The sequence below is a fragment of the Alligator mississippiensis genome, chromosome 1 (genome assembly GCF_030867095.1).
Source record: "Alligator mississippiensis isolate rAllMis1 chromosome 1, rAllMis1, whole genome shotgun sequence".
Taxonomy (NCBI): domain Eukaryota; kingdom Metazoa; phylum Chordata; order Crocodylia; family Alligatoridae; genus Alligator; species Alligator mississippiensis.
The window spans coordinates 36,658,592-36,671,489 of record NC_081824.1 but is presented as its reverse complement, the minus strand read 5'-3'; positions in this window follow the sequence as shown (position 1 = coordinate 36,671,489).

Genomic DNA, 12,898 nt, shown 5'->3' with positions numbered 1-12,898 from the left:
GCAATAAGCTAACAGTGTTTCCTTGCTTCAAAGAAGGCTAACGGCATACTGCATTGGTAGGTGTGTTGCCAGTAGGCCGAGGGAAGTGATTATCCCCCTCTATTCAGCACTGATGAGACCACACCTGGAGTACCGTGTTCAGTTTTGGGTCCACGACTACAGAAAGGATGTGGACAAATTAGAGAGAATCCAGTGGAGGGCAATGAAAATGGTGACAGGAGTGGGGCACATGACTTCTGAGGAGAGGCTGAGAGAACTGGGCTTATTTAGTCTAGAGAAGAGAAGACTGTGAGTGGATTTAATATCAGCCTTCAACTACCTGAGAGGGGTTCAAAAGAGGATGAAACTAGACTGTTCTCATTGGTTGCAGATGACAGAACGTCGCAGGGCACTAAGGTGCCTGCTCCTATAAGAGCAGAAACTGCCTAGGGAGAGAGTCCTAAGAGCCAGACAGAAGCCCACAGGTGCAGTTTACTATGGCAACAGGCTAACAAGTAAATTAGCCTGCACCTGCTGACCAGAAGAGGCAGGGCCCTGGGCAAATAGAAACCCCAGGGCTGGGAGCAGAGTTTGAGTTCTCTGTCAGCAGCCAGGGGAGAAGGAGCTCTCGGAGAAGCAGTTCACCAGAGACGCTTGGCTACCTGTTCTACTCCGGGTAGGATTAAGGAGTCCCAGGAGCTCACCAGAGACCCTGGCTTATAAGACACTTAATGCTGGGAGAAGTTTGATGTTTTAAAGGGACAGAGCACACCCAGAACCGCTCATATTATGTTATAGCCCAAGGGCTTGGATTTTAGCTGCTGTTTGACCAGTGCATTGGGTTGAGGCTATTGGGGAAGGAGGAGGCCTCATTGGGGGCCCATGACAGTGTGGGGACCCCAGCTCCAGAGAAGGGCGCAGCAATGAGGGGGTAAGCAGACCCCAGCACAGAGACAGGGCTGCGGAGAGCCCGGTGCCAGTGTGGAACGCAGAGACAGGGCTGCAGAGAGCCCAGTGAGGACAAGGGGCCGAGCTGTAGCAAGGCCCAGGAGAGACAACATCAATACCATCTGCAATGCTTGGGGTGTGGTAAAGGGGTGGTTTTGAAGTCACACATCTAGCCCATAAGGCTGAGGGTGTCCTGTGAGTCACCCATTTTGAACTGGGATGCCAAAGGGGTCTAAGAACCCACAGGGTTCAGTGGGGTCCAGCAAGACCGTGTCCAGAATACAAACTCGAGGGCAGCCTACCAATTTACTAAAATTACCAGCAAGATGTGGCGGGCAAGAAAGAGGGTGCCTGTTGGGCAAGATTGGCACAGTCAAGGAGTCCTAGGGGTTCACAGCCATCTCTGGGGACCCCATCCTGTGACACAGAATAAGGAGCAAATGCAGCAAGGGAAGCTTAGGTTAGATATTAGGAAGAATTTGCTCACTAGGAGGGAAGTAAAACACTGGAACAGGTTAGCCGGAGAGGTGGAATCTCTATTCTTGGTGGTTTTCAAGCCCCGGCTAAACAAAAGTTTTGGCTGGGATGATCTAGTTGGGGCTGGTCCTGCTTTGGCTATGGCATTGGACTAGATGACCTCCTGAGGTCCCTTCCAACCCTAATTTTCTACGATTCTATGAGGGGCAAGCATGTGTGTGAGTTTTTAAAAAATTTTATTAAAAGCATTCAAAAGCTTGTCTAAATCTATCGGCATAGAGTTGGCCCAATAAAAGATCAGCCACAAAAATCCTTGCATCTCGCACTAGTTAATAGGCTAAGAAAATGTAACTTTTAAAGCAGAAAGAACAAGAGAAGAAAGATAATGATTAAGTGGTAGCAAATGGGAGCTTTTCAGAACCAAAATTTGTTTTAACATTCATTAAACCAAGGTATATAGATGTGACCTGTCTTGCTCTGCAGTTATGCCCTGCCTACCAAAAATACCAATTTGAAATCAACTGGTTATTTTTAGTAGGCGTTTCCTACCTCCTCCTCCTTTCCCTTATTTTGAAGGGAAGCTATTGTGATTCAGAAGCTGCTCACATTCTGGAGGTCCTAATTCAGATAAAAAATATGAACAATATGTTCCTTTTCTCCATTATCTCCTATCTTCCTCAGAGAAGCTGTTGTTTCTGGGACCACTTGTTGTATTAATTGTTCCATGATAGCTTTCTCCAAGGAGAGAGGACTGAGGTCTTGTCCTAGCTCCTTTTTGAGGCCAAAGCTAAAATCCTGATCAGAAAGTTTGCAGAAAGGCAGCTTCTCCTTATTCAAAATACTGCAAGTGGCGGGTACCTTCTCTCCAGTTTTCCCCTTCCTCTGACCTAATGAAATAAACCTGCTGCTTACAAAGCTTCTGTCTGATTTAGTTAGTCTGTACAGTGCAAAACAACCCTATCTTTTGACTAATGTTGGGTAGCCCACATAATCTTCACCTCCAAGGTGTTTCCAACAGTAGCAGACATGATGGGTGAAATATGCTGGGTGAATATTGCCCAGATCCCTCAAGCAACACTCAGCTAGTCAAACAAAAGTAGCAGTCCAACTATTCAGCAGATTTTATATTCAATTTGCACATTCCTAATTGTAACCAATTACTGCGTTTTTTTCTTGAAACAGATAGTGCTTGTCTGTGCATGAAACCCATTAACACCACTGCCTTACTCATACAAAGGATAGCTGATGCATTTTTTGCATGCATCTGTAGATGTGATACCAGATTACATAAAGCGTATAATCTGATTTACCTGGAGACTTGTAGTTTTGTCCTTTTTAGCTGGTAGACTGACCTCATTTTGGGAAACAACGAAGAATTACCCTCCCTTATTATCAGATCGACTGCAGTGCTTTCCTTAGAACAAGCTGATGGATATTTTATGTCTGCTATTTAGACCTTTTGTATCTAACTAGGCATTTATACTGTATGCCCCCTGCTGACTGTCTTCTCAGGATTTAGATATTTACACATTCATTTCTCTCTTGACTTGTCTGGTCATTTTTAACTCACATTTTTAAAAACATGTTTGTGCAATGAAAAAAGCCTGTTAAAAAAATGAAGTGGCTAGTGAATACTCAAACAGTCTCAAACTGTTTCATTGTCACTTGACATTAGTAATCCTCAGTCAGAACTACCAAACATGAACAAAGAAGTGTATTGCACTACACCTTCAAGGTGGCCAGCTGGATATAGGCACTCATGTAAGATACTGGTTTTGTCTTCTACAGGAATGGAAGAATTGTCCATGGACTTGAACGACATACCTCTGTGCGGGCCGGGAGTGATCCGGGCCCTTTTTCGCGCCGCGCGGGCTGTGGCCAGCAGCCCGGGCACGCTGGGTTGGAGAAAGCAGGCGACACGCTAGAATTAGGCATGGACTCGTAATGGTTGATTCAAGATTGTTTACTTACACCAAAGATGGTCGCGGTGCAGACTGGACAGTTTCCCAGGCAAGGCTCCGCTTAAATCCTCGTTTGAGGACTCAGACAGTATTTGGATCACTCTCACGGAGTTGTTGAGGCTCCGTGGATCCTTTTTGCGTGCAGGAAAGAGGGATACGTCGAGGATTGCGCTCGGTGATGGGGAGAGGCTAGAGGCTGATCAGACCCCTGTTGCCTTCTTTGAATACGCTGGGTCCAATAGGCTCCGCAGCGCTTAGAGATCTTCACGAGACGTGAAGTCTCCTCCTCCTGATGTTCGTGGAGTCCTCCCTTGCGGGGTTCTCCTCGGAGTTCTCCAACTTGGGCGGAAACCACCCAAGCCTCTTATACGGCTAGCAAGCCAATCGCTAGCCGCCACGTGTGAATAATTTAACGCAAGCCAATAATGGGGCTCGAATTAGAATACAAATGACGGGAACTCCTTGCAATGTGCATTTCTATGCTGCAAAGAAAGCTCCAAAATGGCGGGAAAAGAATTCAGTGGTGCCAAAGCACACACAAAACAAAATCACACCCTTGGGTTGTGACAACCTCAACCTGCCTACCATGGTTAGTTTAAACTTCTGCTTTTAAAACATCCCAGAATAACTGTGCTACTTTCCTCCTGGTAGGCAAAGTTGAAATGTGCAATGTGCATCATAGTGTCCGTTTCATGAGTTACTTTATCATCACTGAGTCATGTTGGCAGAGGAATCTTGAGAAACTTGTATTCTTTCTGCTTCACCTGTTCTGTGGATAAAGCGAAAGCCTTCAATTTCAAGTCCTTCTGATAAAGTACTGAATTGAATTCACTTTTTAAAAAGAAAAAAAAAAAGAAGATAATAAGCATGGATATGTCCCAGATGATGAAACAAATTAAAAATAAAGTGTTAATGGGGAACTCCACATAAAAGATTTACCAATAAAACATTTACATAAATTGCATGAAGAAACATAAATAAAGAATTGTTATTCCTGTATTTTGTTTCCTGATTTCTTTCAACTGCACTTGTGTTGTCTTCATCCCTTGTGATGTATTTGAGGAACATTTGGAAGTATGTACACCATGGCGAACATGTGTAATGTGCATATATTATATTAGTAATGATGCACTAATATTGTCTCACAGAACTAGGGAAGCCAGCATCAGGATGTTAGTCATGCTACTAGTTTTTTGACAACAGAGCAGTATTACAGCAGCATACTCGCATCTTGTTGTATGACTTGTTAACAATAACTTTTCACATGCCAACTGCCCCTTGAGATATACTGACTATGATAGATTGGAAATGCAGCAAGCCAAGGTTCATCCCCACCAACCAAAATTACTGTGTTTCCTAGATCTTGCCATGGCCAAGTACCCTTGATGGAGCAGTATAATCTTACTGCCATAATAACCAGATGTTGCAGACTTTCTGTGCTTCTCTTTGCCTTGATGACCTCTAGTACATTACTGAAAGTACTGCCAAATGCTGTGTTGTTTGATAGACTGGACTCATTTATCCAGTTCAGATAATGGCATAGAAGGCTCACATGCTGTTCAAGGCTGAATTGTCTATGAGTGCATTTTTAACTAGACATTTTTAATAGAAGTTTACATATTTGTAACTGGGGGTAGAGTAAAAACAACCTCCTCTCCCCTTCTTTTTTTTTGCTGCAGCCTCCAAACTAAAATCAGTTTCACTCTAGTTAAAGATATGCTTGGAATGCCTTATCTTTTATTACTTCTACATGAGGCTTTCACTCATTTAGATTTGTCCTGCTGGAGAACACAATGACCCTCTCATAGCAAGAGAGACCTTTTAAGTGGTGTCACAATTTTATGAATCTATTTGTTCACATAGGATATATTAATACCTACTATGTGGTGATCCCAAAACCACTGTGGAGGAAAAAGCCCTGTGCATTCACTCCCTCTTCACACATTATTTGCAGAAATGTCACATGATCAGTATTTTTGGAGCATGGCCAAGAATGCTCTCAGAGTCTGTCTCAGCCATACTCCTGAGAGCAGCTCTGGGCAGACTGAACATCATTCTAATGGCAATCACACAAGGACTTTTTCAGCATGGAGTTCATGCAGAGGGGAGTGATTGGGCAGCATTTCTCTCAGCTGATGTCTCAGGATTTCCAGAGAGGAAGCACAGATGCACCCATAGTTTCAACTTATTGACACCCATTATCCCTAATATATAGCCATTTGTTCAAGGGGACAGACTAAAGCAATATGCTCTGGTAATATGCTCATGAAAGCCTCGTACTGTTGTTAGCTGCAAGTATTTTCTCTTCAGCCAACTCTTATTCAGTCAGAAGACTACTGATAAAAGTGATGAATAATGTCAGAAGACCCCGTCAGGAAGCATGAATTCCTATTTTATAAAATGCTTTGTGAACACACGCAGTGAAAAGCACATTTAATGTGAGTATAAAGCATTGTTTAAATATTTTTTTGTAAATAAGTAAAGAAGTCAAAGACTTCTCCCCTCCCTCAAGATGGGACTGTAACAGGGCATTCTGGCTTCTCTATGGGGAGAGAGAATCAGTTGGCTACCCAGCCAGCAAATGAGAGGGACCCATAGAAGAGGGTGGGAAATTAGCTTGGAAGTATAAGACTCCCTCTAAGAGAGAGGGAGAAGGAGGGAAAGTAGGGGATTAGAGAAGGAACAGCTGTATTGCAGAAAGGATGACAAACAATATAATCTGTCTCCAATAATGAACAGATAACCACATTTCTCTCTGTCTCTGGAGGGGAGGGGAGCAGTGGTAAATATATATATTTGTAGCTAGAAAAATGTATTTGAGCTCCTATTTAGTATAATTTAGTGCAAGAGATCTAATTGCTGCAATATTTTCCACTATTGATGCTCATAGCAAATGCACCTGCTACAGAAAAAAAAAATGGGCTTTAGCAAACCTGCTACTTGTTAAAAAATGCATGTTCATTAACCCAGAATTAGATAGAAGAGACCATTAGCTGTCTTGGCCTAGGCAACTAGCTTTAGTAATGAGCCAATATTATTATAATTTAAACACAAGTTAATTAAGCTTTTAAATTAATTCATGGACATTTTGAAAAAGAACACCCTAAACAATATTCCTGATGGATCATACTCTGGAAGATTACGTACAAGGACTAAACCTACCTTATATAACATGAACTGTACCACTTGATAACTACAGGATCTCAGGCCTCCCCTGCACTGATTGCGATACACCAGGGAACTTCAGATATACTAGAATAAAGTTGCAAAATAAATTATTAGACTGGTGACAGTAACACAAACTGTGGCAGAGCAGGCAAACACCTGTGATTATGAATATCTCAGCTCCCAAACATCACAACTCTCTTCTATTGCCTATATCATCTCAATTTTCTGTCCATCTGAACCTGATTCAAAACTAAAACTGTGCAGTCTACATGGCACTGCCAATTCTTACCCACAGGACCTCACATCCTCCAGATCTCTTTCTCTCTCAATATCCTGGAGTCTTCATTTTTATGGTGAGACTGCAGATAGCTCAGACTATATCTTAAAAGCACTTAGAAAATTCTGTATGAGCAGCAGAATATCCCACAAGGCTTTCAGTTTATGACTGTGGCTTCCAGTTAAGATACAGACTCTGGTTTTGTATATTTTGTACAGCTTCTAGAACAGCTCTCCCCTATATTGACTTCGGTCTCAAATGCTACTGTAATATAAAAACCTTAACTAATAATAGTAAGTAGTCCAAGTAACATTACTGTTTTCTTTCTGATGAGTCCAAAAATAGTTCAAAGCAGCCTTCAGGAATTGAAAAAAAAATGCAGAGCTAATGTGTGAAAGGTTACAAGTCCTTCTCACTTAACAGTACTCTTGGCCCCCAGATTCCAATCTTTAACATTTCTTAAAACACAGTAGTCTTAATTTACTGGTGCTATATTTTAAGTGGAACATAGTTTAATCTAAAACCAGAGTCATCTGTAATCTAGATTCTGAAATCCCCAGCAATTGCATATCATATTTAGATGGTATTCTGTACACCCTGCCAAATCTCTCTTCCCCTCCACCTTCAGTGAAACAAAAATCAATTTATACAACCAAAGGGAAAAAAAGCAACAGCTATTTGCCTTCTTTACATTTGAATTTACCTGAGAAAATATTACTATTATGGTACCATGAAATCTCATGGTAATATTTAGTTAATGAAAGCAACTGAAAACATTTTTAAATTGACCAAAGTAGAGAGATTCTAGTATACACTGATACACTAATATCTGAACATGTGGCCTAGCTCCCACAGCAGAGCAACTGTAAAAAATAGCAGCTATGTCTCCAAAATAAAATAAGTTTAGTTAAAATAAGCAGTTAGAAGTATCCCTTATTAATTCATACCTAGAGGTCAGGTGTAATAGATCATAAAAGGAGATAGATTTTCCTGCAATTCGAAAAGAACAGGAATAGTTTCCAGTGCTCAGGAAAATATAGGAAAAATCTTGATGAGAATTCAACACCCAGACATAAGTAGAACAGATACAGAACAACAGTTTTTAGGGTAGGAATTTTTAAAAAAATGCAAGTACAGTGCATTATACAACATGGGTATGGTGCAGCAGGTATTCTCTTAGGTACCACACATTCCCAAAAAATAAAGATGGAAAGAAAATGGAAATTCATTTAAGATAATTTTGAAATGTCTATATTTGTTTTCATTCTAATTGGATATAAAACCTAAACATTCCATCACTTCCTCTGAAAGAAAATTAAAAAAAATATGTCAGCTTGATCACAAGCCTGCCTGCTTATTGCTGCATGTGTAGCTATTGTCAGACCAACTCAAAATTCAAATAAAAAGCCACAGCAAAATTTACATGTTCCATTATAAAATGCTGGGTTGGTTTAACACTGCTAGAACTGCTTTCTCCTAATGCCACCCCTGCCTGTACACTCACCAAAATGAAGTTTAGGTAAAAGTGGACACTTAGATTTCAGTGGTTCTACATTTCCAATGGAAAATTGTTCCAGAAAAGTATTTTTGACCAGTACTACAATAAAGAGAAAATAAACACACCTCACTCTCTAGTAATGCCCAGGAGCATAATAAGCAGTGGATGGCTGGGGCAGTAGCCCCAGGAATACACTTAGGCTAAGTACAGGTAGTCAAAAGGCCTGAGGCTGATTTGATTCAATCTTCACAGGTTAGTTTAAGCTGCATAGACTGAACCAATAAGCAAGTGAACAGACATTCGTTTTTTATTCTGGAAATGCAGCCAGATGTCTGCAGCAGCTCAGGCCAGAAGCCAGGAGGCACTAGAGCACACCTCCCTGCTTGGCTGGAGCAGATAGCTTGAGTCTACACACCCTGCAAAGAGGAGTTTGCAGGGGGAGGGAGGGGTGCAAAGCATCCTGGGATGCTGGGGGACTATGAGTTAACTTGAATCTGGAGGGAATCTGGGACAGGAGTTCAATAAACGGAATTAACCCAAATCATTTAAGTCTGATACTAAATCCATCCAAGTTAATGTTAAACCAGTTCTGGCCATTTTGAAAGCATGAACTGTAACACAATGTGCAGTGAACTTCTGTTGTGTTATGGATTTGAACTAGTTTCCGATCGCTTACACCAGTTTATTTGCAATTTGTGTCCCTAGCCTTAGCTGGGTTGTGTCAATGGCAGCCCGAGCTGCTGCTGGCCTAGCAGCTGCATTTGCCACAGCTGGCCAGGACCCTGGCACCACCCTTGGCTGCTGCTGCTGCCACCTGGGACAGCTGCTGGCTGTTATGCTGCTGGGACTGCTCAACAAATACGAGGGGCAAGCATTCAGTGAAGAGCTGAGTTTCTAGTGATGCAGTCAAATGATACAGCAGCAAATAAGAGTTAAAGATAAGTGCAGTCAGCTACAGTATATGCTAACTTTTAAAGCTGGAAATAAATGTGAGCTGAAAGAGAGCTCCTAATACCACGTAGTGTGAATCCTTCATCTCAGCTAGAGTATAATTATATCATTCTGCTTGACAATGTGACATAGAAGGGGCAATAAAATATCCATTTCACAGTGAGGCCAGTATGACATGGCAACTATGGATGGTTAGGCTACTTAATTTATGTTTCAGAACTCATTTGAATTCATTAGGCATTTCCCACCACATCTAGCCTTGCTGTAGATGGCTGTTTATAAAGGTTATAAGATATAAACATTTTGAGGCATGGGCAATTTATTTTTTCCTGCAGCCTGTCTATTTTTTCCTGAAATTGAATTCTATAAAGCAATGACTACAATATCTAATTTACAGAGAGCACGAGAAGCAAATTCTTCGACCTGTAGCAAACCTACTGTTTTTCCAGTGGTGGAGAGTTGAGACTACACTTAAAGAAGGGTAAAAATCAATCAATCAATAAAACCCCCAGAAAACATTGAGGGGCATAAAGAGAGAAGATTCCTGTCTTATGCTGTGTAAAACAGGCTTGAGCTCAGCTTGCCTGCATATTGCAAAGAACACTTTTTATTTTTTCAAGAAAGCTACTTGACAGTTGCTACACTGCATTTGTATTTGAAAAATAATTAACCACGGATTGGGCCCACTTAAATTAGATGACAGGGAGGTGAGTGTTTCCTGAATTCTCACAAGGTGGGAGGGCGAGATCATGGAGACTTGACTGCTGGTAAATAGAATCCCACAACTCTGTGTGAGTGTATTGTTTGCTGTCCTTTAAAGGCAGGCTATCACAGTGTGCAATTCATTAGTATTCTGATTGTCAAGTGGTGCTCAGTGGTTGTCTCAGGCTGTCTGATTAAAAATTAAACAAAATTAATTTTTTTTTCATTGCCAGATGCACTGGAGTCTTTTTTTTTTTTTTTAATTAAAAACCCCCAAACATATTCAACCTCAAAATCATTTGAGTCATCAGGACACAGTGATAACTGACCTTTCAGTGTGCTGTTAGGTCACTCAGACCTTATAAAATATTGCCTATCACCCATTTAATTTTGAATTACAGAATGAAGGCTTTATCCATAAGGTACTATAGCTCTTCTGATTGTCTCAACTGATTCCCTGTCTTTGCCTAGGGTGAAAGAAACAAATAGCTGAGATCATGATTGTTATCATAATCAGAGTCTTGCAAACAGCTCTATGACCTACAACTGGCTGTGCAGCATACCAGGGCATGCTGGGTGCTTGTTTCTTCTCTCCTTTCTTCTGCACTAACCTCTAATTATTAAAAGGATTGTTCCTATGTGCTCTGGTAAAGATGTTATTGCTGACATGGACTTAGTTGCTGAACTGACTCAGGCATTTAGAAGAAACATCTGGGCACTAATCCTCTAAGCAGTCTCCTCAGATTTAAATTTTGCACACATAAAATCACACCAGCAGTTGCTCCCTGGAATCATTATGCTCATTAATAAATATCAATAATGTTTAGCACATATACAAAAGCAAGAAGTTATTAGGATAGTGTGCAGGGACTCGGATGATCTGGGCTCAATTTCTGACAAACGATCAGACTTAGTCTGTCCCCTTGGATAAATTGCCTCAGTTTTCTGCAAGTAAAATGGAGATGATACTTACCCCTACTTAGAAGGAGTTTAATGACCATTAAATCCATTAATAATTTCTGAGGTGCTTAGACATTCTGGTGATGAGGGCCAGATAGATGGAAAACAATGTCATCTTCAAAATGTTTTACCACCATTAACTCCAAAGAGCACGCGAGATATGTAGGAAAAACAGCTATCCCCAATTCAAGAGATGGTGCAACCAAAGGTAGACATTAATTGGCCTGATAAAGGCCAAAAAAGCAGTCATTTACCTAGGGCTAGTACTTAGGAGCTTTTAGGTGTTCGTACTGTTGTCAGACCCCCTGGGCCAGGCCCCTTTTCCTGACCTAAGTTAAATAAATACCTTTTTTAAAGTTAGCTTTGGAATTCTTAAAAACAATTCTTGGTAGAGAAGGCAGAAAATGGGATGCTAAACACTTCAACAGTCCATAGATTCAAGCACACCATACATTTAAGGGGACACCATGGATTAGTGGTGATTATATCTAGCAAGAAGGAACTTGTTATTTTTATTCAACCTTAGGTTCGGCCAGGATTGGTTTCTGAGTGCCGGGTACAATATATATCCATGCACACAATCCTGGACTTAATAAGGCTCTGAATCTGCAAACACTTTTTCACACAGGACAGCATATGCATGTAGTTAAACATGTGAGTTAAGTACTTGTGGTATTAAGGTGTAAGCCTTAAACAAAATGGTTATCTATCACCTAAATTGCTACTCCAAATCAAACTTCTATTTTTAAAAAGGATATTAGGTCTGCCCAATACATCCTCAAACACTAACAAGAAATGTGTGCAATTGGTTGCTGAGCATTTATGAAAATATAATTAATAACTATATCATCAAGAGATCAATGGGCAGAATATCAACTTTGGGGAAACCATATATGGAGAGTCTCTGATAAACAAGAGAAAAAATACAAAATGTTTTGAGATTTTCTTGCCCTGAGTACAGGTATTTTCCTCACGTTGCTTCTCCTTGTCCCCACTCCAAAACTTTTCTGGATTCAGTAATTTTTCTTTTAGCTCCCTGATGTACAGACACCAAGGTGATGAGGGCCATATAAATACTTTGACAGAGAAAAACCCTACCTTTAAATAACCCCAAATGTCCGTTGTCATGCACAAACAGAGTCGACAGATCTTCTATCTGACAGTAAAAGGCAGTTCAGATAACAGCTCCCTAAGCTGAGACACACAACAGGGCATACATTATTGTGTAATAATTTATGCCCAGGGATCAGCATGAAGCACAAAGTCAAAGGATTCAGCCATTCATTACCTAATATGATCTATTTTTCTTCTTACTCCGTAAAAGCAATGTTTTGCCTAAAATGATCAGTTACATCAAGGCAGATTTGAAGGTCCACCCAGGCATTTCTAACCCAAGGGTAAATTGCATCTTCCCACAGAACTTCCTGAAGGGAATACAAATTGCTGAGACTCACCTCACTCATACATCTACAGGTTGCAGCTTTCCTCTTTCCTGTTAAAACCTTTAAAAATTACAGAATATTATCAAATGCAAATTTCCTACCTTTTTGAGTCTTGGTTCATTTTGGATGTAAAATTCAAAATGTATCAAAAGAAAAAAATATATTTAACCCATGCAAAAGCATTCACCTACTTGGCAAAATATTCACAGGAGCACAGGGCAAAATAGGAGATTTAAATTAATCTTGAACTTGCTCCTGTCAAATTAGAGCCCGATTCTCACCTAGCAGAAATCAGTTGAACTCCTCTGATGTCACCTGAGCAGTGCAAACGTATGCCATGAGGGCCAGGCCATAGGCCTGTTTCACCTGGGATCTTTTCATTTCTTTTACTTACCATTCTATGACTTACCTGAAAATAATTTGTGAAGCTACAGAAAATCATTTTCTATGCTACAGATTCTAGCCAAGGTCTTTTTTCCACTGGAATGCAAAGTGAGGTGTGCTCAACTGCTCCTACTACAGGCAGAGTACCATC